Source organism: Artibeus jamaicensis, unplaced genomic scaffold (genome assembly GCF_021234435.1).
Source record: "Artibeus jamaicensis isolate MK-2021 breed Jamaican fruit bat unplaced genomic scaffold, CSHL_Jam_final contig_391, whole genome shotgun sequence".
Taxonomy (NCBI): domain Eukaryota; kingdom Metazoa; phylum Chordata; class Mammalia; order Chiroptera; family Phyllostomidae; genus Artibeus; species Artibeus jamaicensis.
In genome coordinates this window covers 2,921,749-2,948,638 of record NW_026521814.1, presented here as the reverse complement: position 1 = coordinate 2,948,638, position 26,890 = coordinate 2,921,749, and the positions used below count along the sequence as shown (strand labels likewise).

The 26,890-nt window shown below is 36.0% G+C and overlaps 1 long non-coding RNA gene across 1 annotated transcript; it reads right to left on the bottom strand.

The window, feature by feature from the left end:
• Nucleotides 1-259: 259 nt before the first annotated feature.
• On the bottom strand, nucleotides 260-19,852 carry LOC119034726 (uncharacterized). Its single transcript, XR_005079616.2, has 3 exons — nucleotides 19,738-19,852; nucleotides 10,477-10,568; nucleotides 260-696 (listed from the first exon to the last, which is right to left on the bottom strand). It is a non-coding gene; the product is annotated as an uncharacterized LOC119034726 (long non-coding RNA).
• Between the last annotated feature and the right edge of the window lie 7,038 nt (nucleotides 19,853-26,890).

Below are 26,890 nucleotides of genomic sequence, written 5' to 3'. Positions count from 1 at the left end.
CTTTTTTAGCTGTAAGTCACCACTTCAAATTGTGGTGTCATGATTTTAAAGTGTTTGCATTACAAAAGTGTATACTTTTATATTATTGAGGGAGACCAAGGAAGTCATAGAATTTTTGCCTGTCGAAGTCTTTATATCTTATTAAATTCACTTTCTTCATTTTACAGATGAGAAAAACAAGGTCTATAGATGCTCATAATTAAATGTTCTGAAATATTAGTGGCAGACTTAATATTAGAATTCAGATTCATGGCAATTAACTACATGGCAATTCAGATTCATGGCAACATTCTTTATTAGTAGCATGTTGGGGCACAACTGACAATATATTCATATATATTCATTATCTTTTGCTTTCTTTTGTCAACACATGGAATTTTTTAAGACTTCATTTAAAATATCATTTTTTGAAGAAAAATAAAGAAAAATCATGTTCATGACTATAATTATTATAGATTAATTGGCTATAAATGTAACAAAATGATCTGTGCTACAATAAAAATCAAAAATTATATTCCTCTACATGTATAAATATTTTAGACTATTGTGATGATATATCAGTAATTTCCTTGAGTGTCCATGTTCCCAGTCTTGCCAGTTGATCACTTGGAGGTGAAATGCAGAGATGAGAATTATACTGGACAGTGTCGCTCACTGGCTATAGCACTTGGCAGTTTTCCATGAGATTCTGATTCCCTTGAATCAGGAGAAAAGACAGGAAATAGTGAGGGCTTATTGAGGGGGTTTGACAAGATTCCTGTCAAGCATCTGTCCTTGCTGAGATGCCTATACCCATTAAAAAAGGGGGGAGGGGAGGTAAAGGGACAAAAGAAAGAGAAAAAACAAATAAAAATGGAACTAATGAATTAGAAACCAGTGACAACTTGCTGAAATAATAGGGAAAACATAGATGCTTATATCACACTTGGCTTTATTTTTGTGTTCTCCTCTAGAGACTAGAACCCTGAGCCAAAAGCCACCCTCTCTATACAGATCAATACAAAACATCAAGATAGTAGCATATCACCCAGCAATTAAACTTAAAACTTAAGGACTAGTGGAAAACATTAGAATTCAGTCTGACATAATTAGAAACGATTATGGTGTTATAATTTGCATTGTTGGGGGGGGCTGGGTTCCTTTTAAACAGATGTATACTTAAAGAAGCATAATAATGTTTAACGTGTTAACAGGTGAATGTAACCTAAGCTTTTGATTCTCTCAGTATCTACTAATAGCAGTTCTGATCAACTGGAACTAAATCATAAGTATAAAAAAAGCATGAGGAAAAGAGGTACCAACTGAATCTCTTAACTAGTTATTCTTGACTGACCTCACACTCCGCTGTTTGAACTGCCTTTCCTCAGGTATGCAAATCAAATGGGATGCTTCAGCACAGTGCTTTCTAAATCTGTGGGACACTTACACCAATCATTTTTTCAGCATGTTCAAGCTAATCAGATGTTATCCTCTGTCACTCCTTATTTCTCAGTTCTCTGACATGGCGAGAGAAGTTCATGGCAACCATAATTTGTTCTTTTAATTCTTTTGTAACTATTCAATGCATGCCACAGGAAGTGGACAGTTTCTGGGATGAAGAATCAGGCCTAATTTGTTAAAAAGATTGAAATGGCAAAATTAAAATCAAATCATATACTGCAGCCGGGAAGAGGAAAAAGGCAAATGTTCCTGTCTGATGTTATCCTCCTAGGCTTTGCACTGAGGAACAGAGACTCCAAACATGGGAAATATGCCTTATGTTGATTATCAGCTGGTGAAGTAAGACACCATAAATAATATGAAGTAAAGGGCATGAACTTCCCCCATAAAGTCAAAGCTCCTCTTGATGCAAGGTGAACCACTAAAGGGAAAAATATGTTTTCAGTCACTGTTCACTTCATGTAAGCATTGATGTGCCTGTGTCAAAAAGCAAGTTTCCTGCCCTCAGCAGTTCTTGAGGAATAGATAAAACAACATATATAGGCGAACAGCCTGATTTCCAAACTATTTTTCCCCCTGCTGGATCTTGTGAAAATGAGAACTACATAATTACAGCTAGCTCACTATAGTTATTATTAGACATGATTCACTACTGGTCCAGTAACAAAATTATACTAGATACATTCATTTGCATCTATAAATTCAGTTCATTCTGGTCTAAGGCAGTATGATGCTATAGACTAGCTGAGGTCCGCCCTGGCACTACTGTACATGGAGAGTCTGAGTTTCCATGAGCAATGCCACATTCTTATGCCTCTCAGTCTATTGTTGGTAAACCTATGAGGTGAATGATACAGACAAAAATCTCTCTCCCTCTTTCTCCTCTTACCCTCTCTTCCATGAAACACCCATTTTTGCAACAATCCATTAGCTCATGGAAGTAAAATAAATAATTTGGATTTGTGTTATTCTTCCATAGCTTCAGAAAAGTATTGCGCAGTCTCCTTATAATTGGCATTTTCTGTTCCATTTGCCTCATACTTTTCATGGAGGGCAGCATTGTTTCAATTTCAAGTTTGGCCATGGCATCTGAGATTCACCCTGATAGAAATTGAGGTTTGTTTTCCCTGCTGACATTAAATGACATGAATTCTCTCCGAATACAATAATAATTACTTTTATTCACCTTTGTCCACTTACAAAATTAATCAATTGACTGAAAGTCTTATTTGAAACAACAAAACCACCCTTTGCATCTGGTAGGCTCACATATATTCCAACCAGGTGTAATGGGAAATTAACCTCCTAAAATAAATATATAAATACCCCTGCCCTAATTATAGCTACGAGCACTGCTCCAATATTCTCTCTTCTGTGTTGTGGAACTCATGCGCTTGTTTAACAGTACGCCTAATTTAGACAGGCAGAGTGATTACGAGTGGTCCAGCGTTAAGCCTGATATCTCAATACTTCTATGATTAGAACAGCGGCCTACTTCCTCCTTGGCTTTTATGTGTGCGCATAAAATAAATGATGGTGATTGGGACTTTTAACTACAACCCACTCTGCCAGCAGCAAATGAAAACTACACATGATCCCAAATGTCTTTGCGTGTAGAATACCGTTTCTCGGCTACGATTTGTTGTTCTGTCACCAATTTATCAGTTGGGGCCATTTAACTCATACTCACTTGAGCAGAATTAAAAGTGTTTACTTTCCTCATAAGAGGGCACTCACATATGTACCAATTTTGTTTCAACTGTGGAAAGCAGGGAGCTGAAAACAGACTGGAGAGGGGATTCAGCAAGGCCTAATCAATCACTGACAGATTACAGCTAAAGCCACTTCCATACCCATTAAAGCAGGACAAATGCAGAATTGCAACTGAACAACTTCTAGTTTTAAGCCAACAGTGGGACTTCCTAGTTATTTATCAAAGTCATTGCTGGTAAGCAGCATGCCTCGCTGCTCGATTGTACTTCACAGCAGACAGAGCTGACTGAAGCTTCAGCCATGAAAGAAGTGTTTATGCCCTCAGCTGTGGTGCTGTCAGCCCTCTGGAATTTACTGTAAATCACACAGCTTTTATTGCAAGATTTAGTAGCTTATCCTCTGTGGGCTCTATTCACTGCAAGCTTGTTACTATTTGGATGTTAGCCTCAGTCCATAAAGGGACTTGCTACACATCATCAAACAGCGGCAAAAAAACCAAAGGTTTCATTTTTCAATTTTCTAAACCCTAAACTCCTCAACAGTCATTGAATTTCATTGCAGAAAGTGGAAGTCTACTTTATTATGGTACTCAATTTCCCCAATGGAGTTATACACTTATAACATTACTTTTATTTCCAATGACAGGATCTGGCCATCTGTCCTGGCTATAATTTCATAACACACTCACTAGTTTTTATTTTAAGGGAATTTTAGATATTACATTGAGCTTGTGACAAAATTGTAATGTATATATAAAGGCCACAATAATGATAACTATATTTAGTACCAGCTAACATTTTAACAAAATATTTTTTTTTACTCCAGCTATGAAAGAGCCCGCATGAGCTCCTAATACAATTTAACTGACAAATGGGGGGAAAGAAGAGCCAGTTTCAAAGACACAGGATGACAGAAAGGATTGGGGCTACTCAAGTCAGACCTGCATAGGACATTATCCCACAGGCGGTATGGATTTTTGTCAAAAGTGGTGCTGCATGCTACTTGTACCAGAACTATTTCTTCTAGGATCATAGAGTGAAAATGCTAAGAAATCTTAGATTCTACAATAGAGAAGACCAACTTTATAATGAAGAAGGTGTGCTCCATAGAAGTTTATTAACCTGACAAGATGTTTAAAGATATTTTGTCACTTGCTACATAATTCCGTGGGGCCACTTACAGCACACCCAGATCCAGCGAAACTCTGGATAGAAGTGGAATCAGAAAAGAGGTCCTGGATTGTTTCAATGCATTGTAATGTGCAAATTAAAATTCCTAGAAGAGAGAACTTAGACCTACAAAGAAATGATTTTGTGGGAAGAAAGAATGACCTGATGACAAGCCCCATTTGGAGGCTTTAAGTGCAAAGTATGGAAACACTTTGCCTGTGGGGCTTCATGGAGGAAATCGCTGGAGGTGACAGTGGTTAAAAAGCACTTGAGCGCAAACACATACATATGTACACACACAAAAGAGCAGATTGCTTTAAACTGGGAACCAATGTGATTAACTGGGGATACATTAACAGGAAAGGAAGTGCATAGAGAGGGGAAAAACAGTCATAAGTACATAAATAGTAAATAAAAAGTGCTAACACTCTGGCAAGTTTATATTTTAAAAAATCGGAAGCTCTTACCAGGATAAAAAGCAACCGGAATTTAGAGTTTTCATAGAAATATACAGCTGTTTATGGCCAGATTTCACATACCAAAAAACTACTCAATTGCTTCTCCTTCTGCCATAATGAGTAAGTAACAAGCACTGTATCTGCCCTTTCACCTGAAAAAACTAATTTAAAACTGTACAAAAATGTAAAACAACAGTTTTTGAACATTGAACATTAAGAGCATAGAAAAGCGACCACTGAGAGAGAGAAAACAAGGTGAACCCTATGGCTGTCCTAGTTTATGGACTTTACAAAGTATCCAAGCTGCACACAGGGAGAGGGAATCCGGGTGAATCCCAGAAGTCTCATGGGAGTGAGGCGGCGACAGAGTTAGGCAACCAACGTAGCCAGAGTTCACAGGGCAGGGTACCAGGGAGGAGAGAGGCACAAAGAGAGGAGATACCAGAGATCAGCACAGGGTCGCCCTTCAGTCTTTGAGTACTGATTAGCATATGCATGTGAGTAAACCGTCCAAGAAAGGGTATAAAACTACTCAAGAGGAACAGAGGTAAAAGTCCCCGGAACTCACACAGGGCTGAAATTAGTCCATATTCCCATGGAGAAAATGTAAAAACCTTGTAATTCATTCAGCATCAAGTAGCGTACACAGGAAGATATTGCATCAGTGAAAAAAGAAACTTAGCCCTAGACTAAAGGCTGGTCAGAGCCCATCTAAACGAAATTCAAAATCGAAACTTCACGGAAGCAAGCTTATTTCCAAGTAACATAATTGAGGTCCAGAACAAACCTCAAACTCAAGAAAATTTATGGCAGAATAAATATATTTACCACCTGTATGTTTCACAATATCTGTCATACAATAAAAAATACCCTGATATGTGCAAAGAAATAGGAAAATATGTCATGTGGTGAGGACAAAAACTGATCAATAGAAAGAGATCCAGAACTGGCACAAATGATACAGTTAGTATACCAAAACCATTAAAACAGCTTTATAATTATATTTCATATATTCAAGAAGGTAGAAGAGTAAAAATCATAGAAACATTGACAGTGTAAATGAGACCCAATTCACATTCCTGGAGATAAAACAAACAAGCAAATAAACAATGCAATACCTGGAAAAAAAACCAGACTGGGTACAATTAACAGATGAGACTAAGAAGAAGAAAAGATTAGTGAATCTGAATGTATTGAAAAAGAATATTCAATATGAAAAATGAGATAAAAGATTGCAGACAAGGAACAGAGTGCTGTTTGATAACTGCAAGCAGCTTGTGGGACTGTGTTTGAAGTCACAAAAAGGGAAGATTAGGAAAAAAGTATATGTGAAGGAAAATTGCCAAAATTTTCCAAGTTTGTTGAAAGTTATGGATATATATACATAAAGCTCAGCAAAAGACAAGCATAAGAAACACAAATTACAACTGTACTGATACATACCATAATTAAATGGCTTGAAACAAGTAATAAGGAGAAAACTCTTAAAAGCCACCACAGGAAAAAAATGACACATTATATAGAGAGAAACAGACATAAGAATAATAGTGCATTTCTTGATGAAAACAATGCAATCTAGAAGGCAGTGGAGAATTATCTTTGAAGTACTGAAAGAAAAAGTCATGTATCAATGTAGAATTCTATACCAAATGAAAATATTTTTTTACAAAATGAAGGGGAAATAAATAATTTTCTTAGACATTCAAAAGTTGAAAAAAATTATTACCACCACATATGCACTGCAAGGAAGTTCCTTAGGCCCAACAAAAATGATACCAGGTAGAAATCTGGATAGACACAAAGGAATGAAGAGCACCAAATGGTTAGTATGTGAGTGAATATGAAAGCCGTTACTTCTCAATTTTCTGATCTTTGAAACATAATTCATTGTTAAAAGCAGAATTGGCTGCAATGTATTTTGGTTTCCATAACATATGTAGAAATGTAATGTATGACAATAATAGAAGAAGGTCTAAGAAAAAAGAAAGTAAATCATATTATTATTATAAGGTAAATTATTATGCTATAGATGTGTACCATATGTACCCATGTATCCATGATTAATATGTGACCAATTAATGGTTAATAATCATTCTTATGTAAAAAGATGAACATCATCATTACTTCCTGAGTCATTTGTTTTACCTGATTTTCCAAGGCTCCTTTCAAATTTATATCATGATAATAATATGCACCTCCAAAGTGATACCATAAATATTCAACGATTGAGATAAGAAATGTTTCCAATCAGAGTGGACACAGGCTACATACTACCGGAACAGGGTTCTAGAGACCCTTGTTTGCCAGCCCTGCCCATTCGCTTGCTAGAATATGGAGATGTCCTGAGTGGCCAAGGAGGAGGTGGTGGTCAGGGAGCTTCCACAGAAGGCGAAAGGAGTTCAGTACTTTAGAAAGACAAATACCATATCATCTCAGCTTTAACAGGAACCTAAATCAATAAAACAAGCATGCAAAATATAACCAAAGACACTGAAATTGAGAATAGGCTGACAGTGACCAGAGGGGAAAGAGGATGGAATTTCAGGGGGAAGGGGTGAAGGCTTTGCAGGAAAAATTACAAGGACACATGGATAATAACTGGGGGGGGGGGTAGAAATGGGAGGGAGGTGAGGAGGGCTGGGGGGCTGGGCTGGGGGGGGAATGGCAGAAAACTGTACTTGAAGAACAATAAAAAATTAAGAAAAAAACCTAGTTTAGCTGGACTGCTGTACAGTGGCTGGCTGCAGGTTCTGTGCTCAGCAAAACTTAGCACCTAATAATCTTGGGTCTGTTTGTCTTATTCTCTCTTCTAAATAAACTATAAATTCTCTGAGACCAAGAATAATATTTATCATTTGTTAGATGTGTTTTGTATTACCAATAATACTTAGTACCTGGGGGTTCCATAATTAATCTTCACCTTAAATGCTAAAATACTCATTGGAAAAAAAAACAGTTCTCCATTCTCATTCATTCACCCTACTAATTTGTATTAAGTGTTGCTAAGTTCCAGACACAAAACTGGGTGCTGGAGAGAGGAAGAAGAGACACATACAGCTTCATGAAAACCATTAAGTTTAATTTTAAAATATTCGGCTGTTATCTACCTAAAAGTCCTAAAAACTAATAATAAAAATAATAAATAACCAGGTGACTTGTTTGAAAGTATATGCTTAGGAACATAGAGAAAAGAGCCTCTGGAAAGTACAAATTTTGAGGAAAGTAGAAGGTTCTTAAAAGTTGTTTCCTCTCTTTTCAAGGAAACTAAATGTCTCCAAAGGAAAATTTTCATTTTCATTACTTGCTCTGCACCCTCCCTATTGTCTGTAGTATTTGGCACTGGTTACCATCTATTTAATGTTATTTCTTCCTACTTCTCGAATCACTTCACTGATCCTTTAGTGGTCCATCTTCTCTTTCTGAGCCCTAATAAGTCATGTTTCCCAAGCTTTAATATAAGCACCCTTATTCATGCATCTTTTCTTTTGGTGACACACCAACCAATCTAGCAACAATTTTCAGATTTCACAGTTGGCTCCTAAATGTAGAGGCCCTTCCTGAGCCTCAGCCTTTCCCCTTGGTTTCAAATCATCACGGCCATCTCCCCCATGACTGGTCTATACACCCATTTACCAGCTCCAAGCTAACCCTCTGCCAGACTAAACCACTGCCACTCACAAGTCATCCCGCTTTGTAGCCTTGAATCATGTTTGGTTCCCCCTCACTCCTTCACCAGCATAATAAGGTAGAATACACCTGAGATCAGGAGTTAGTTGACTTGTGTTCAAACCTAGTAAGCACCCTTACTACCTGGGTGAACTTGGGTTTCAATTAACACTGTCTGGTTTTTTTGTTTGTTTGTTTTCAGAAAAAGATGGTATTTTCCAGCTTTGCAAACTAAATGAGTAAATGTACACAAAAATCCTTGATGCATATCTGTGTTCCTTTACCCTTAAACTCACCTATGAAATCAACTGCACTAATGTAAATGATGCTGCTTCATCCTTCAAACTACATTAAACTGATGATTAAATTTTTTCTCAGTTGAGATATTTCACGTCTCTGAGCCTTAAAGAATTTTGTTTGTACTTATCTCACAGTATTAACCCTATTTTGAAATTGTGGTACTTACTTCACAAACTGGGTTTCTGGATTTAACAAATGTACTCTATCTAATACAGTAGCTATTCAAATTCATATTTGTGGCTATTCAAATTTAAGGGTAAATTAAATATAATTAGAAGCTAAATTATTTAGTTACTCTGGCTACATTTTAGGTACTTAAGAGCAACAAAATATGGCTAGTGGCTACTGTCATGCTGTATACTACTGTATGTTCTAAACATTTCCCTCATCTAAATTTTAAACTTCTTCTATGATAGCAGGAACTGCTAAAAATGAGTACGTGAATGGATAACCAAGGGGTGCTTTTAAAAATCTCTAATGTTACGGACCCTTAATTATGAATCAGTAATTAGCTGTTTACCTTCTGCTGAAGATGATCATGGCATGACCTTCTTAGTTTCTTGCCCACCCCACCTTCTCAAAGGCAGATCCAGCCTAACCAAACTGGTTCTAGGACTTTTAAAAGAGAATGGGAGAAAAGAAAATACATACAGTATAGGTGCTTGAGAGAAAGTCAAAGATTTTTAGAAGGCAGCAGAGTAGAGTTTGCTAAAGTGTGTGAGACTAGTAAATTTTAAAAGATAGATGGGAATTTTAACAAATACTGCAAGGGCACATGTGCCATCTTCCCTGTTTGGAAGAAGTAAGAAACAAAGACTTTAGCCATGCAGAAGCTTTTTATTTTGATGAGACAAAGACACTGAAATAGAGAACAAGGGGATAGTGACCAGAGGGGAGAAGGAAGGGAAGTTAAGGGGAAAAAGGGGGAGGGATTTGGAGGAACAAATAGGAAGGACACAGGGACGAGAACTAAGGGGGGGGGGAGGAAATGGGAGGGAGGTGGGGAGCAAGGGGCAGGGGAGGCTGGGATGGGAAAAATAGACAAAACACTGTACTTGAAAAATAACTAAATAAAATTTAAAAAAAAAAAAAAGAAAAAAAAAGAAAAAAAAAAAGAAACAAAGACTTGATGCGCTGGGTCTTTCCATTACAGATGGGCCTTCTTTGTTTGGCTACTTTGTTCTAGGTCTGAAGCTATATGGATCTGAGTTGCATAAGGAGTATATTATATAACATTACATTATGACTTTTTATTTGCATAGATTTTTTGTTATATGACTTATATTTTACATAATGTAAATGTTTATGCTCATAGTAGTTTTTCCATACTCACAAAATATATCTAGAATCAGATGGGGTAAAACATGTGACTTTCCTGTTCATGCCACCATTGACCACACAGGCAAGTCCAAGAACCAACCTAAAGTTACATTCACATCTGTAACTGATACTCATCACCAATGGCATTTGGAATTTTTAGAAAAGGAATGGACTCCTCTCACAGCAGGTTGACACAGGTGCTTCTTCTAAGAGGGCCATGAGGAATAGGGCCCCTTGACACCTTTTGACATTAATGGGTGTTTCACAGCCAGAGATCTCTGTGCCCTGCCTTGAAAAGCTACCCAACTGTAAATCACATTCTGCAAAGTTTCATGTGGGAAGATGATGCATGTCACTCTGGGAAACCATCGCATGTTCCTTATACATTACATTGATAAACTTCTCCTTACCATAGGTAGCCAGTTTTGGCCTTTAAGGTTTTTTCGTGTTCAACACAACCTCTTAAGAATGGCTAGGAAGAGTATTTTCATTTCTGCAAAATCTGTAATATGGAAGGTAAAAGAAACACTGAATTATTATTGCTTTAAGATTTATTTTATTTTTTTAAGATTTTATTTATTTATCTTTAGAGGAGGAGGGAAGGAGAGAGGAACAGAAACATCAGTGTATGGTTGCCTTTCGTGCGTCCCCTGCTGGGAACTGGCCTGCAGGGAACAGGCCTGCAACCCAGGCATGTGCCCTGACTGGGAATTGAACCACGATTGTCTGGATCACAGGCCCGCACTCAATCCACTGAGCTACACCAGCCAGGGCTTAAGATTTATTTTTTAGCAGGAGGGAGGCAGGTAATTGGAGAATTGGCATATTAACTTGACCTGATACAAAATCAATCATCAGCAAGCACTTTGACAACTTCTAACTAAAAAAGATGACTCGTCTGGATACAGTAAATGCCCTACATGACAACACAAATGTTTTACAAGCTCAATTCTACTTTATCTTTTCATTTGGTTTAGGAAGATGCTGATCAATATTATGATTTTCATAGAATCAATTTTTAATTAATGAAATATGGATGCAATTACAATACATGGTAACAGCAAAACAATGTGTATAGACAGTTCATGCTGCTATGTATGTCTTCTCTATTATTATCAAGTCTATTGAAAGCTCAAGTTGATTTTTACCTTTTTAAAAATTTTATTCTACAGTCGTTGTGACAAGACAGCTGTGTTCTTCCCACCAAACCACCATTATCATTAACTAGCTGTATGACTCATTTCACCTTTCTTATGTTAATTTTCACAGACATAATATGAATGTTGTATTAACTACTCCACAGATTTCCTGTAAGAATATAACAAAATCATAAAGTAAAACAACACAAGATCAGGTATACGAGAATTATAGTAGGCATTCATTAAGTTTTAAAGCAGCATAATTTTAATATATTATGAAAACCAATTTTTCAGTAAACTCATTTATTTTCCAATTCTAATTACCTTTCTTCAATTTTGTTTCAATGCATAATAATGTAAGAGTTCTATTATTTTGTTGATTCTTTCCTTTGTTCTTTTGGTTGTATATTTATTGTTTCTTGACACACAGAAGATGACATTTCAGAGAAAAACAAACATGAAAGCAACTCAGATTTGACATCTTATCAGCTTTTGAACAACTGTGAAATTCACTTAACTATTATGATATCACCGAGTCCACAGTGAATGGACTTAAAATGAGGACTGGCAAGAAGCCAGAAAAATGTCCTTTCAGGAAAATAATGGAGACATTACTCTCCAAAGCAAGACCAGCAAGAGTCCAAGTAGTTTGGATTTATCTTCAGTAAGCCAAATTTCTTTTGGCTTCATTAGAAGAAGTGCTTATTTCCTCATATATGTTAATTTATTATTATTTTCTTCAACCTAAATTTAAATGAAAAAATCTGATTTTATCTCATACAGCATCTAAAATTCTGAAACACGGATGGGAAAGGTCAGGATACAAAGGTGGGTAATTACTTGCAGAGGATAGTTTTAAGGAAACATCACAAGATACTCCCAAGTCCTGGTAGAATGCTGGTCTTTACAACATAGAAGTTGCTCAAAAAATATGTACTGAACAATGAATGAGGCAGAACCAAATGGTACATTCTGTCTCTCTTATCTCACAGTACCCAATAAAATGCCACATACAAAAAAAGGTACTCAATAAACATTTGAGGAAGGTAAATGTAATGTTTGGGGAGCAAACCATGTTCATTCTCTGAGTTACTACTCTTGAGTCCTTAGGTTGGTCCCTCAGTCCAATTCTACTATATTAGGATTGAGATTTTTAGTGAAGACTTATTCCACAGACCAGGAAAAGCCACATGAACTTGTGTACATCAGTTCATTTTTATAAAACTGAAGCCTAGCCCTGGACAGGTGGCATAATTTATTGGAGCATCTTCCCATACACCAAAAGGTTGTGGGTTTTATCCCTGGTCAGGGCACATACCTAGGTTGTGGGTTCAATATCAGGTCAGGAGGTAACCAATATATGTTTTTCTCTCATGTCAATGTTTCTCTTCCTTCCTTCCTTCCTTCCTTCCTTCCTTCCTTCCTTCCTTCCTTCCTTCCTTCCTTCCTTCCTTCCTTCCTTCCTTCCTTTCTCCCTCCCTTCCTCCCTTTCTTCCTCTCCTCTCTCTCTCACTCTCTCTTCCTCTGTCTCTGCTCTGTCTCTAAACTCAATAAATATATCCTCAGGTGAGGATTTAAACATAACAAAACTGAAGCCCAGTTCTAAGACACTGTTTTCCTGGAAAACTCTCTGTCTTTGAAAAGCCATCTAATAGAATTCTTTGATCTACTTTCCACCCAGAACACACAACTAGAGGAACCACAACAGTTTCACTAAAGTAATTCAGTCTTGGAAATATCTCCCCTGAATCGTTTTTAATTGTATTTTTTCATTACCATTTATCTCCCTTACACCCACCTCCCTCTGCAATCACCACCCTGATGTCCGGGTCCATGAGTGCTTTTTCCTTGCAGCTTGATCCGTCCACTCCCTAACCACCCCCAATAGCTGTCATCTTGCTCTCTATCTATGAGTCTGTTGCTACTTTGCTTGTTAGTTCAGTTTGTCCTTTACATTCTACATATGAGTGAAATTATATGGTATTTATTTTGCTCTGACTGGCTTATTTCACTTAGCATGACATTCACTTAACATATGTCAAGTCAAACTTTTTGAATCTTGTTGTTCAGCTTGAATTAAAACATGTAATAGTTTGATTTCTCCTCCTTGGCTCATATTTATCCTCAATAATGCACTGTAAATTACTTTCCACTTACTTCTTTCTCCTTTCTCTTCAACATGCAACTGTTACAGAAGGGAGGGAGAGACCCCAAGTCAAGAAGATCCCTCCCTGCCTCTGTTCTTGTCTCACCCACAAAAGAATAATTTAATCGAGAGACAAACATGTATAGTGGAAATGAAGAGAAAGGTTCTTTATGAAACACATACAAGCACAGAGCAGCAAGCAGGCACCTGGCAAGTCTAAATGCCTCACATATAGAAGAAAGTTGTTAGTAAGATTGTTAGTAAGTTTGTCAGTTTGTTCTACACACTTCAGCCAAAGCTACAAATGAATACATAGCTAATCTAAACACACTGAGTATTGGGGTTCAGGGATTATATACCTCAGCTGGCTTCTGGGTTCCCCCTCCTCCCCCTTCTCCCCCTTCTAAATCTTGGGAATAATGTGTGGCTATAAAGACCTTCTCAGTTAGTAAAGGCTCCTGTCTTAGTTAGTGAAATTGTTACAGAAGCTCCCCTCCCAGCATAGAACCTCAAGGACTCCCCCGTTTCCTCCTGTGCTATTCCTGCTTGTGATGCTCAGGTCACCCAGCAATCTTAGTAAGATTGTTACAGAAGCCCATTTTCTCAGCACAATGTCAAGGACTCTCCTTCTGTGCTATTTGCTTGTGATGCTCAGCACACCTGGCAATCTTATCAGACCAAGCTCAGGACTGCTGAATTAATTGGTGAGACATGTCTTCCTTTTGCTTCTAGCTTCCTGTATTGAGTTCTTTGTTAGATTGTAATGGTGAGGGCCCTGCCTTTATTTCCCCTCTGGTAGCTCATTCCTAGATGCTACCTAACACAACAGTCATTCATATCTTTGGTTATTTCTTTCCTATGGCCTGATATAATCTTCTTTAATTTTCCATTTCACACCTTAAGTCTCATCTTCAATATGTAATCACATAGCACCTTCTTTACAGGGTGATTTATTTACCTTTGTGTGAGTTATCCTCGCCAACTTCAGAATATTCTGCCTAGTGTAAATTCTATTGTGCAGAGTTTAACAAAGATAAGTTGAAAGTACTTTGAGGGTCGAGAACATATCAGGCACTTTCTCTGTTTTTACATTATTCCCACAAAATCAATCATAGCACTTAGCACTTTGAGAACTCAATGGATACTTGCAAGTTTGCATAGAATAAAACCAAATTATTTGGTGAGATTATTTAAGGACATACAAGAGTGGAAAAGTTTGTAGGTAGAGAGCTATGCCAGGATTATTAATAATAACTAAAAAGGATACATTGAAGGGAATTTACACCAAGTGACTAAGATGACTACATCTAGGTACCATATATTCAACTTACTTTTTAATTGTAATTTTTGTCACATATGAAGTAAGTTTTATAAGAGCAGAAATTGTAGTATTTCATTCACTGTTTTATCCCCAGAGAATGGTGCCTGGCCTGTAGTGGGTGCTCAATATATATTTATTGGATAACTTAATGAGTAAATGAATTCAGGGAAATAATTTACAGATAAATGAAAATGATTCTTCCGGGCTTAGTTGATGGTATAAGCATTCCCTTTGTTATCAGAATAAAGTTATTTAAAGCACATCTCACCCAAACCCTTTGCCTTTCTTTCTTATAGGAACTCTTTGGAAGCAAAAGACTAAAAGAAAAACTTATCCAACAGGAAAGAACATGGGTTTTTCTGGGAACAAATTTTGGGAAGGGAAATAAGAGAAAGTAATCATGTGGTTGTTGCTGGAACTATTACAGATGTTGCTCACCTTCCTCTCCTTAGCCCCCCTCCACCCAGTGCCCCCCACTTTCACCACACTGTTGTCTGTGTCAATGGGGTATGCATATGTGCATACATGTTCTTTGGCTAATCTTTTGTGCTTTCAGTACTTTCAAAAGTCCTTTTTATTAACTCCACTTTTTTACATAGCTCAATTCAAAGGAATTTAGTAAGGCAGAGTTATGAATGCTGCCTTCTTCCTGCAATGCCAGTTTTCTAGTCATTATTGGGGACTAGTGCCTCTCTAACATGAAGTGGGTGGAGGAAATCATAACTTTTTAGCAGCAAATTAAACCATACACGAGGATTGGAGAGCAATTACAGTAGCTTACATCTTTTGGTAGTATAGCTGGTAAATGATCCGTTTGTTTCTCAGGCAATGTAAAGCAATGTTCAGATTCATAGGGTCTCACAACTATCATTAATTACTCTCTTTAGAAAGGACAGCAGATAAACCAGACATTCAGTTACTTTTCTTTTATCCTCCAGCCCCCATGAGCAACCATAAGAGCAAAAAAAGGCAAGAACAAAAAGATAGGGAGAGAAAAAAAATCATGAAAACGGACAACAGTGTGATGATTATGGGGGGGTGGAGAGGGTGTAGATGAAAGCAGGTAGAGGAGGGATACATGGTAATGAAAAAATACAATTAAGAAAGCTTAGAAATGAAGTAATCACTAAAAGAAAGAAAGAAACTCTAGGCCATTTACAAATTTCTCATGAACTATAAGTTAGTCTCCCTGCAGAGTGGGATGGGCCAGAAAAATCTTTGATATTCAGGACTGATCTTATTATTTCTAATCATTTTAAATTTTTAACTCATTTTAAATTGCAGACATATGCCTTTGTCTGTATTTCTCTCACATTATTTAATGCAGTACATTGAACCAGAGAACACACGTTATTTGAAAGAATTTGGAAAAAAACATTTCTAGTTATTATAAAGCGCGTATGCTAAAAATGAAAAGAAAGCAAAAATGTTAATATATTTTATATGTATTACAGTGTTTCTGTTGTATGGAGTTTTATTTTTATTATTTTCTTGCTTATAACCTGACATAAATATTTGATAAGTCATCTAAACTCATTTTCCTAAAAATAGGTTATGGGTTTTGTAGATATGTTTTACACTTACTTGTGTTTATAATAATACGTGGTCTTATGTTCTTAAAGAAATAGATTCCTTAAAATTATAATAAAATCTAACTCAATATATTGATCACCTACCTCATGATAAACTTTTAGATTTGCTATATATTTTGAGTTTAAATGTGTCTTCATTAGATACTTTGCAACCTCTCAATTAACATGCATTGTCATTTAACACTTGATGTGGAATTTAGGATTGCCATTATCCTAGGCCGTCACTCAGAGCAGACCCTTTCAGTGCATTGCATCCAATTTCCCATCCAAGGCTTAAAATACTTCTAACCCTGGCCCAGTGGCTTTGCTGGTTGATGTATCATGCTGCAAACCAAAAAGCTGCAGATTCAATCACCAGTCAGGGCTAACATTTAGGCCATGGGTTTGATCCCTGGCTGGGGTGTGTATAGGAGGCAACAGATCCCTGCTTTTCTTTTACACTGATGTCTCTCTCTCTCTCTCTCTAAACCAATAAACATATTTTCGGGGTGAGGATTAAAAAATACTTCTACATCAGCACTAAAAGGTGAAGCTATGGGAATATATTCTCTTTGACAAACTTATACCCAAGGCCCACCATACAACTGACTGAGGCGCGTCATTACAAAATTCTTTTTTATATGTCTGAAAAATAAAGTAGCCTATATTGTTGTTGTTGTTCACTTTATTTTTACTTCTATTTCTTTTTTTCCCTTTTATTATTCTAGGAGATAGCTCTGTAGTACTATGACTTTGGAAAAAGAATATGGCAAAATGGAAATTTTTATAGCTCTACTTTTCAAGAGCTTGACTTTAGAGGAATCAAAGGTCTTGAAGAATGTGAAGGGAGAAAGACTGTTCTCTATTCTAAAGAGGGGTTTCCTGGATTCTAGGAGAGAAGGGGCAAGGAAAACAATTCTATGTTTCCCAAAGACAGATGAGACCTATGGCCACTTCCCACTAAGACTGCTTGTGAGGTACCCATATGGCAAGCAGAGTGGTCTATCAAGAAACAATGTCAGAATCAGCCTCATTCCAGGTTTTCCTACCCCAAGGTGACAAAGAAGCAGCTAAGTATAGCAAAGCTGAAAGAGACACATGTGAACAATGACTATCTCATGAGTTATCTCTATGAGCAATGACTAAAAAACATGTAGTCTTCATAACTGACACAAAAGCAATGCCTAAGAACCCCTAATTAAACAATTTGGGGAGTGAAGTATCCTTAGACTGACAGGGATTCTTTCTACCAGCTCACTAGAGCAGAGGCAAAAAGGCAGAATTTACATATTTACAGAGATTATGAAAGTATAGGGTCCAACATAAATAGCGTTCCCTTTTATGACAAAATCTGTTATTACAAAAGGATAAACATGTAAATCTGAAATACAACAATATCACACTCAAGCACACCATACGACATTTCAGGTGATATGTTCGAATTAAAACTATAAATTGTTATAACCATATTATTATCCTACCAACTACACTGAAGCAGGCTTTACTTCTGCTGTACCCTGTACTTTTTTGCATACAAGAGTTTTAGATTGTTTCATACCTAACTGATAATATCAGGCAGCTTTCCTATGACATTGATTTCTTCATTGAATGTAGTCACCTTCCCTAAAGCTTAAACTTTGGCACCCAGAACTGATTATCATCACCAGGGTTTGGTTCTATGAGTAAAGGTACCCTATAACCTTCCTTGTTCCAGGCATTATGGATTTTAAAGGCAACCAGAGTTAGTTTTTCTTTGTCAGTCACAATATAATGATGACCCAGGCTACAGACAACTAAAACCTCAGTATCTTTTTCATTTATATCAACATTAAGAATGTCTTTTCAACTAGGTTTTCACCATTAGGTTTAATATTAATTTTTAATATATTTATTTATTTTTCTCACTTTTTTGTATTTCTTTTCTTTGAACTTCAAGTGCAAAACATTGTAGTGTTTATACTCTTCAATTCTTGGCATGTCTTCACCATTAAACTCCCCAAGGCCACCTTCTATTTTAGTTTATTTTATTAATATTTCTTTTATCCATGGATTCTCACTATCATGACCCCTTAAAAGCACCTATTCAAATGTGTCTAATATAATTTCTTACAAAGCTACATATTCTGAACAACTACATAAAGTTATTTGTATATGAGTATGTGCTAGGTATTTTAATAGCCATATATTTTCCTTATATGGTATTGTGTTCAAATATGTTATATTAGACCCTCTGATTTGAAGGGTTCCTGATATGGTGTGAAGTATACCAGCTATCTCACTTTGCTTTTTGACATCTTAAAATCTTCCCAAAAGACCTCATGATGTACCATTAAAGGTCTTCCCAAAGGATACTATTAGCACTTTAATTTTGCATTTTTAGCTTGAGCATTCCTTTAGCTAAAAATCCACCTAGATGTATTATCATTCATACTGTGTTATATGTAATGCTATTGGCTTTTGTGAGATCCTCAGTTATGTCGATGTGAGGAAGTTAGAACCTACAAGAATAAACCAGTTTGTACAAAACACTCGGAGTTAAAAATGGAGCCTCTTGGAGCAAAATCTACCTGTGTTTCCAAAAGACTGCTATTATGTATCATAGAAAAAAGGAAACTTTTCCTGCCTAAGATATGTCATGGATGACACAAGATCCAGAGAGCATGTGTTCATAGAAAAACAAAAGGAACTGTCCTCTATTTCCTGGACTTGTCTGTTATCAAGTAGCTTGTCTCTTATTATAATTTGATAATAGTAGAAATTGTTAGTTTAATTTATTCTATCCTGTTCTAGGACTCTGTATCTTTGACTAATTTCTTTTTATGTATATTTTTTTGCTTTTTCTTTACATTAAAATTGGCCACAAGGCATATTATTAAACTGAGAGTTTTCCTGTTTAAACTTACCCTACCCCCACTGCAAATACACACTCGTGTACAAGAATATACACCAACCCCTGCAGGGCATGCACAGCTGGGTCTTCATACTTCTCTGAAGCTCATTTCCCAGTATTATCTTATTAATCACTCAGATATTCACATAACCCTCCCCAATGAAATCCCTACTCAACGCTGTGGGAGAAAAGATAGAAGCTCTCAACAGCATTCTGAAACCTCCATAGCCACATACAAAGCCAGGAGCACAGCTTATTATGTCCTCTACTAGTAGGAGAAAAGCAACTCTTTGTGCTGTCGGATATCACCTACACCCTGACTTTGATGGGAAAATGTTGCTTAGAAAAGTAAAATCAACTTAATGAAAGACAATGAATGCAAAGATGTTTAAATGGTAAATGCCAATATTTATCGATTTTAACTGAGGCAGAGTCATGGAATCAGTCTATGTTAGAAAATACTTGGAAGTGATTACAAAGCACATTTTCCTAAGAGTTAGAGATTTCTAAAAATATTGCAAAGAGACTCTCCAGGATATCTCACCTACGAATTCTAACATGACTAAATCTAATCAGACCTTGAATCAGGAAATGTCACACTTACCCTTTTATGCATTCTGCTGCCCATCCTTATATGCCAGAGTTGATCATTGGCCCCTAACCTGCTTTTGGCCCTTTGAACTTTACCTGCAAGCCAGGATCTTGCTTATGGCTACCATCCCGGGATGGGACTCTGATATTGCCTCAAGCCTGCTGGCATCAAGCATGAACTCTGCCCCGCTCTCTTGCCCTGCAGGTCTTCTGGCATTCCGGGGCTGGCTCTGGAATGAGTCCAGGATTTCCATGTGTTCTGGGACACTTTACCTAGGTCATGGATTTCTCTCCAGCTGCCAAAGTATTTTTTTAGAATTCCACAAAATAGTTTCATTTTCTTTCCTTCCTATTTCATTTCTGAGAATTAAAAAATCATTCACACATTTATTTACACAATCAAGCAAATATTTAATGAGCAAATTCAATGGCCACAGCACTCTCAGTGACATGTGGACAATAAACCTTAGCAGAACATAAGGATTTTTTCCAAATTAGCTTTGTATAAGTAAAACATTGAATTCACGTATCTTTGGAAATAATTTTAAACTGCACTGTTCAAAATGAAAAAGTAAAATTATTTTAACAACTACTTTTCACTCGGCCACAGTCTTATTCCCCAGTAAAAGAAGTTAATGACATTAAGAAATGTACATAAACCTTGGCTTTCCTTGAAACACATAGACAGGATGTGTTTCTGTGAAATTATTTACAAAAGAAAGTTCAAGAGTCATAAAGTGACATATCTCACATGGGGACAAAGAATATAAACACAGTGTTATTTCACTTTTAATTAAAAGTACCTCCTTTCTCCCCACCTCACTCCAAAACCCAATCAATAGAACCGAAACTACACTTTTCATTAGACAGTGATGAGATCAGGAGCAGGGTGAATGAAAAATATTTGTTATGTTCCCTTCTTTCAGCTATGCTAAAATAGGTAATAAAAAAGTGTTGACCCAAGTTTACTTCATGGATGCTTACACATTTTACTTTTCCTTCAGAGTGTCATTAGATTGAAGAGAAAAACTAATTAAAGCCACACAGACTTGTATGGATTGTATGTAATTTACCCATGGGACACAATCACCCCTCCCCACCCATGAACAGCCTATGTCAGATCTATGTACCAGCATCTCTTACTTCCAAACAACACTGAGTTTTGCTCAAGTGGTTTATTTAATAGGAGCAAGTTCACTTATCAATGCATGGCTGACTCAGACTAAATTTACCCTTCTACACACTAATGAGTGTGCAATATGAAGATTACTTTTTTCTTATATTTCCATGACCCTTCATTGAACTCAGTGTAGCATTCTCTATGAGTAGTATGTATTGAAACTTACATTTATTTATTTAACAAATATCCATTGATGACTAACCATGTGTCAGGCACTGTCCCAGGTGCTAGAGAAATCTCAGTGGGGGGAAAGACAAAAATTTCTTGTTATTATGGAGTATATAATTTACAGGGGGAAATGAGAAAATAAATAAATATACAGTATGTTGGGTGTAGTGAGTACTACAGAGCGGGGAACAGCAGGTAAGAGTCATGGCAAGTGAGGGATGAGAATGTATAGTTGTAAAAAGGTGGTGACATTTTAGTTGAAAGAGATGAGGAAATGAATCATGAAAGTTATCTGGGGTAAAGAGTCCTCCCAGAAAAGAGAAGAGCTGATTTGAAAGCCAAAGGGTGGAGGGTGTCTGGCTTGTTCAAGGAATAGCAAGGAGAGGAACATGGTCAGGGAGGAAGGTTCAGGACCAAGTGGGGCAGGGATCTGTAGGTCCCTTGGGGTGAGGACTTTGGACCCACCCCTGATGGAGGTGGGATGCCTCTAAAGGCTTCTGAGTGAGAGGGACATACTCTTACAATTTTTAGAAGGATTTATTTGGTTGCAATGTTGAATATAGAAGCTGGAATTTTTTCTAAGGTCTTTTTTTGGCACGATGATCTAAATCCATACTTTTGAGCGATATAAGCATCTCTCTATTTCAAAATGAAATAAATAATCAAACAACAATACTCTCAACAACTTAAGAGATTACAATCACAACATTCTAAAATCAAGTCTAAGTATAAAGAATGTATAGGAAGATTAAAGACTGTCTAACTTTGGCAGTGAGAAAAAGATGAAATGACCAAGAATTCTGCAGAATAATTCATTGTATATTCAAACCACAAAGCTTCACCATCCAGAAGAGAAGAAACTATTTGGAAATAATTACAGTGTGTTACAGCAGAATACACTTCAAAAATAAAACAGGGGTAATGTTGGTTCTGAAAATGTTACTTAGAATGACTTGGATAAGTTTCTTAACATATCCATGCCTCAATTCCAAAACTGAGAAAATAACTGACATTATAACATGTGAAGATTAAATGAGACATTGTGTGAAAAGGCTAAACATGGAGTAAGTGTTCAGTAAATGTTTGTTCTTTTCTTCCTCCTTCTTTTGATATGTCAGCAATATCAAATTTTGACATGAATGCTTGACCAGTGGTGGGACATTTTTGTTATGTATGCTTATTAAGGCCAAATATTTTGATATGCCATTAAATAAAAATAAGCACATAGACTGAAAGAAAACAAAAAAAGGTTAATTTGCAAGCTATCATGAAAAGTAAGTTGTATAAATGGTGATGAAAAAATAATATTCCCTAAAATACCCCCAATCCCACCATAATGGTTGAAAATCTTTAAAATATAAGAGATTCATCAAAATTAAAATGTATTTGCTTTTTTGAAGACTAGAAATTTAGTTATAAAGAATGAATAAATCCCAGGGTTCACAAATTGGAATTATTGTAAAAAGGATGTATTACAAGATTTCAAAGACTATTATTTTGAAATTTTAAAAATAAAATTAAAAACAAGTCAATCTTACAAAAGTATATCTGTGAGCAATAATATATACATACTAGTGACCTAATATTGTTATTAATATAATTAGTGTTATCTAGAACACTATATAAATACTTTATTTTATCTTCTCTTTTTATATTTATTAAAATTTTTTAATAAAAAAACTGGAGTTCAATATATCAAAAGGTGATATCTAGAGAAATTAGCTTAGTTTCAATTGAATAGACTTCTGTTTCAAACCTTGTAACATCATTGTCAGATGTACCAACAAGTCATTATTTTCAGGAATACAGCCACAATGTGGTGACACATGACATCCTCTTGCTTACAAAACTGGGCTAATATAAATGTAAAGGATACACAAATCCACCAAAGCCGCGTGGTCAACACTAAATCAAAGTCATATGATAAACAAAAATGGTAGAAAGGGAAAAAAAGCATCCCATCTGTTAAGTGTCAGAAGATTCAGAACTGTATATACTCCTAAATTTTACTGAAAACTTCAGAAATGGAAATAATGTAAAACACCGTATAAACATTATAATTCTCTAATAGAAAAAGATACCAACAATGAAAATATTGTTGAATGAATGCAAAGTGAATAGCCCTCTGCAAATGAGCAGGCTGTCCAATGAGAAAGCCACATGCCAGAAAACCTAGTGGACTGAAAATATTAAATATGTTCAGTAAATAAACTTAAGTTTTCTTGTTGCTTAGTTTTCCTAGGAAAGAACATTTTCTTCATAAAAGCATACTAAATGACCCTTCAATTGGCTCACTTTCACATGACATGGCAAATGTGTGGGAGAAACAAAAAAAAAACCCATCATTTGATTAGATTAGTAAGAAGGGGGGGGAATCTGATACACCCTTAAGATGATAGAAGCTATATTGGTTCTAGTGAGACATTTAAGATGGCTCTTCCAGTTGTTTGATTATAGAGGTTGCTTTTGGAGCTCCTTTCAGGAAAAAATAATACAATTCTTGAACCGAACCAACCCTTTTTCTATAACCTTAATCTTGATATCCAAGTAACTTTCTAAGCTATCAAATGGGGTGTAATTATCAGGTTTTGGAGGGGACAGTCGGGAAAAGGCTCTAAAAATATGCCACATCCATGGAATTGGTGATAACTAGGAAAGTACTGCATGGGATCACAGGGTTTGGGACTCAAAACCTTATGCATGAGCAAAAAAACATGGTAATTACATGCAGTCATGCAGGACATCTGCTGGTGTTACCTAGGTGTCTGACTCATTTTTCTTACTTGTACACTTATATATGTATTTTTGGCCCAGTGTGACCTGTTGAAGGTTTCCTAATAGATCGCGGTGTTATTAAACTTTCTAATCTGATATGCTCTTGAAGATCTCTTTCTTCCTTTTCCCTTGAGGAATCAACGAGCCAAATCACATTTGCAATTGTTCCTGAGAGCCTGCAACAGGATATCAATTTAAGGATATTTGAAATTTGTCATATGATAAATAAAATATCTTCCCCAGTTACATTTTTTTTTCCTGACATTGAGCTTTGTGTCTGTGTTACAGAAGTGGCAAGTGATACATGCACAGGAAAACCATTTGAAGGTAGAATATCTTTCCTCTGGACCATTGACTACCCGGTGCCCAAAGTAAGTATTCAAACACTGTATATCTTATCTCCAAAGATCATTGGTAGAGATTGCATGGAAATAAAATTAAATTTAAATGTAAAATTAATAGCACCTTATCACAACCGTGTTGATTTATTGTATAACAGTTCAGGCTACAATGGCTAGTCTGGCATTTAGAAGTCATTCTAGGTATGTGAATGACAGGAATAAGTACAAAGTTTTCTCATTTAAGTGGGGAATATTACACAGCTCTGAAATTGTTGCATAGAATGAAATATCTCATTTTACCTAAATATGTGGCACATCTTATTTGGTCTCAATGGAGTGTCGCATACAGATAATACCTTAAACTGACCAAATATTATAACAAAATGTGAAAAATTTGGATTACTTTCATTTTCACTTTTCTTATAAATTTTGGCTTCAATAAACTATTTTAATATGGTGATTACCAGAGAGAAGGGTATTGGAGTAGTAAAGGATAAAGGGGGTTAAATATACTGTGATGGAAGAAGACTTGACTTTGGGTGGTAGGTACACAATGCAATATACTGATGACACATTATAAAATTATACACTTGAAACTTGTAATTTTATTAACCAGTATCATCTTAATAAATGTAATATAAATAAATGAAAATTAAATAAATACAATTTTCTTAATGACTTAGTTTTAAATATTTAGCTATATCTGATAATGTAATAAGAGAATTGAATTGACTTTATGATGATTTCATTCACCATTGACACTGGACTGGAAAAACATACAAGTCTAATTTGATTTTTTGGTGTGTTTTATTTTGTCAAGGGTAGGACCTAGGAGGGAAGACAGCATAATAATACACAGATATTTTAATCATTCCAGTCTGAAGAGTAAACAAGAAAACAAGTAAACAAATCAATATAATTCAGGAAGGAATTTTATTTCAATGTCTTACCTCTATGAGACTCAGTTCTTTCACTTGTAAATGGAGGTAATAATGACATCTTCATTTTATTACTATGAGAATAAACAGATAATATAAATTTAATTTAATATAATTTAGTATGTAGCCTGGTAGCAGTAAGCATTTAACAAATGTTACTTTCTGTTTACCTTCTTTTGTAATAAAGAGAGAAAGTCCAATTTTTCAAAGCCTTATCTCACATTAAATATCAACTTTTCCGTAATGATTAAATCCCTGCTGATCTTTTATGCCATGCTGTTTGTCTCTGATTGAATAATGATTCAAGATGTCTACACACTACAATCAGAGATGACACTATAATCTAATGTTGGTCTTTTTCTCTTTGAGAGTGGTTTGTATTCCAAAGCCAATTTGTCAATCCACTACTAAGAATTCAAATACATATACCCAAGGAAACAGTGCTTATGTAATCTATTATTTATCTGATGTATTATATAAGTAACTCTGAAAAATTTAACAACTCTCAATAATATTTATGGGGAAATATTTTCAAAACTCCAAGTTGGGACTTTGGTAATATATGCCAACCACACACAGTAAGAATAAAATTTATCTTAGCTGCAAGCTACTATGAGATCCTCTGTAGGACGGCACAAATTGGGTCAAGAGATTCCTTCTTGCTACATCCACTGCTAATCATTTTCAGTCACCATTAATATATCTGTTCCACAATACCTTTCTTCTCTACACACACACCCTTATTCTTTTTCTCTAAGAACTATTGACTGTCTATTACAACTACTCCTGATTACTATTTTTTTCCCTGCTGGTTACTGCAGAACTTAATGCAAACCTAGGATCCTACATTCACTTCTCAGAAGTCACTAAAATAAATACATAACCCTTTTGATCTGGGGGAATGAAGAGGAGATAATTGGGGTTTATAGTTAGGAAACTCATGGAAATCTAATGATCATTAAATATCCTAGCCTGTACATTTATTTCTACACCATGACTTGACCTCATCAGTTTTCTCATTTAGGACCTGAAGAAAAAATGTACAAAAGATTGAGAAAAAAATAATCTAAACTACAACTGCAGATGCTGAGATTTGATGAAAAGGATGGAAAAGGAAGTAAGGAATAGGACTAGATGTCTGAGAGGGATAGGATTTAGAACACTGGTAGAAAAGGTCTCAGTAACTATTTGTTAAATAAGTGCATGCAAGAATAAACAAGTGAGTGAGATAATCTTGGGTAAATGTGCTTTGGAAACTATAAAGCAATATACAATTGGAAGTTGAGTCCACATCTCCCTGGTCTAGCTTGGCAAATGGGAGTGGTTGAGGATTGTTGGAGTGTGTGGTTGATGTAGTACAGACAATTAGGTATTCTTATACTCACAGTAGTCATAGAAGTGGTGGGGTGTGGGGAATAAAGCCTTCAACTGCAAGTCATCTGAGATCAAGGTCATGTTCTGTCATTTCCTAATCCAGATGACCTTGGATAGTTATTTTACCATTCTGAGCTTCTGTTCTTAGCATATGCGAAATGATGGAATACTAAATACATATATTTATTTCTGTATTTATATACATACATTTTTAATTAAAAGTACAACTGTGCTCTGCAACTCAGAACATTAGAAAGTCTGAACATGGGTAATTTTTTTCACTGTCCGAGCAGCATTGTTTATATAATGGGAGACACCCACATAAATCTAAGACATTCAGTCAGCTATCTGGATGACTCTAGACATAGCGGTGTGTGGCATGCTGCCATT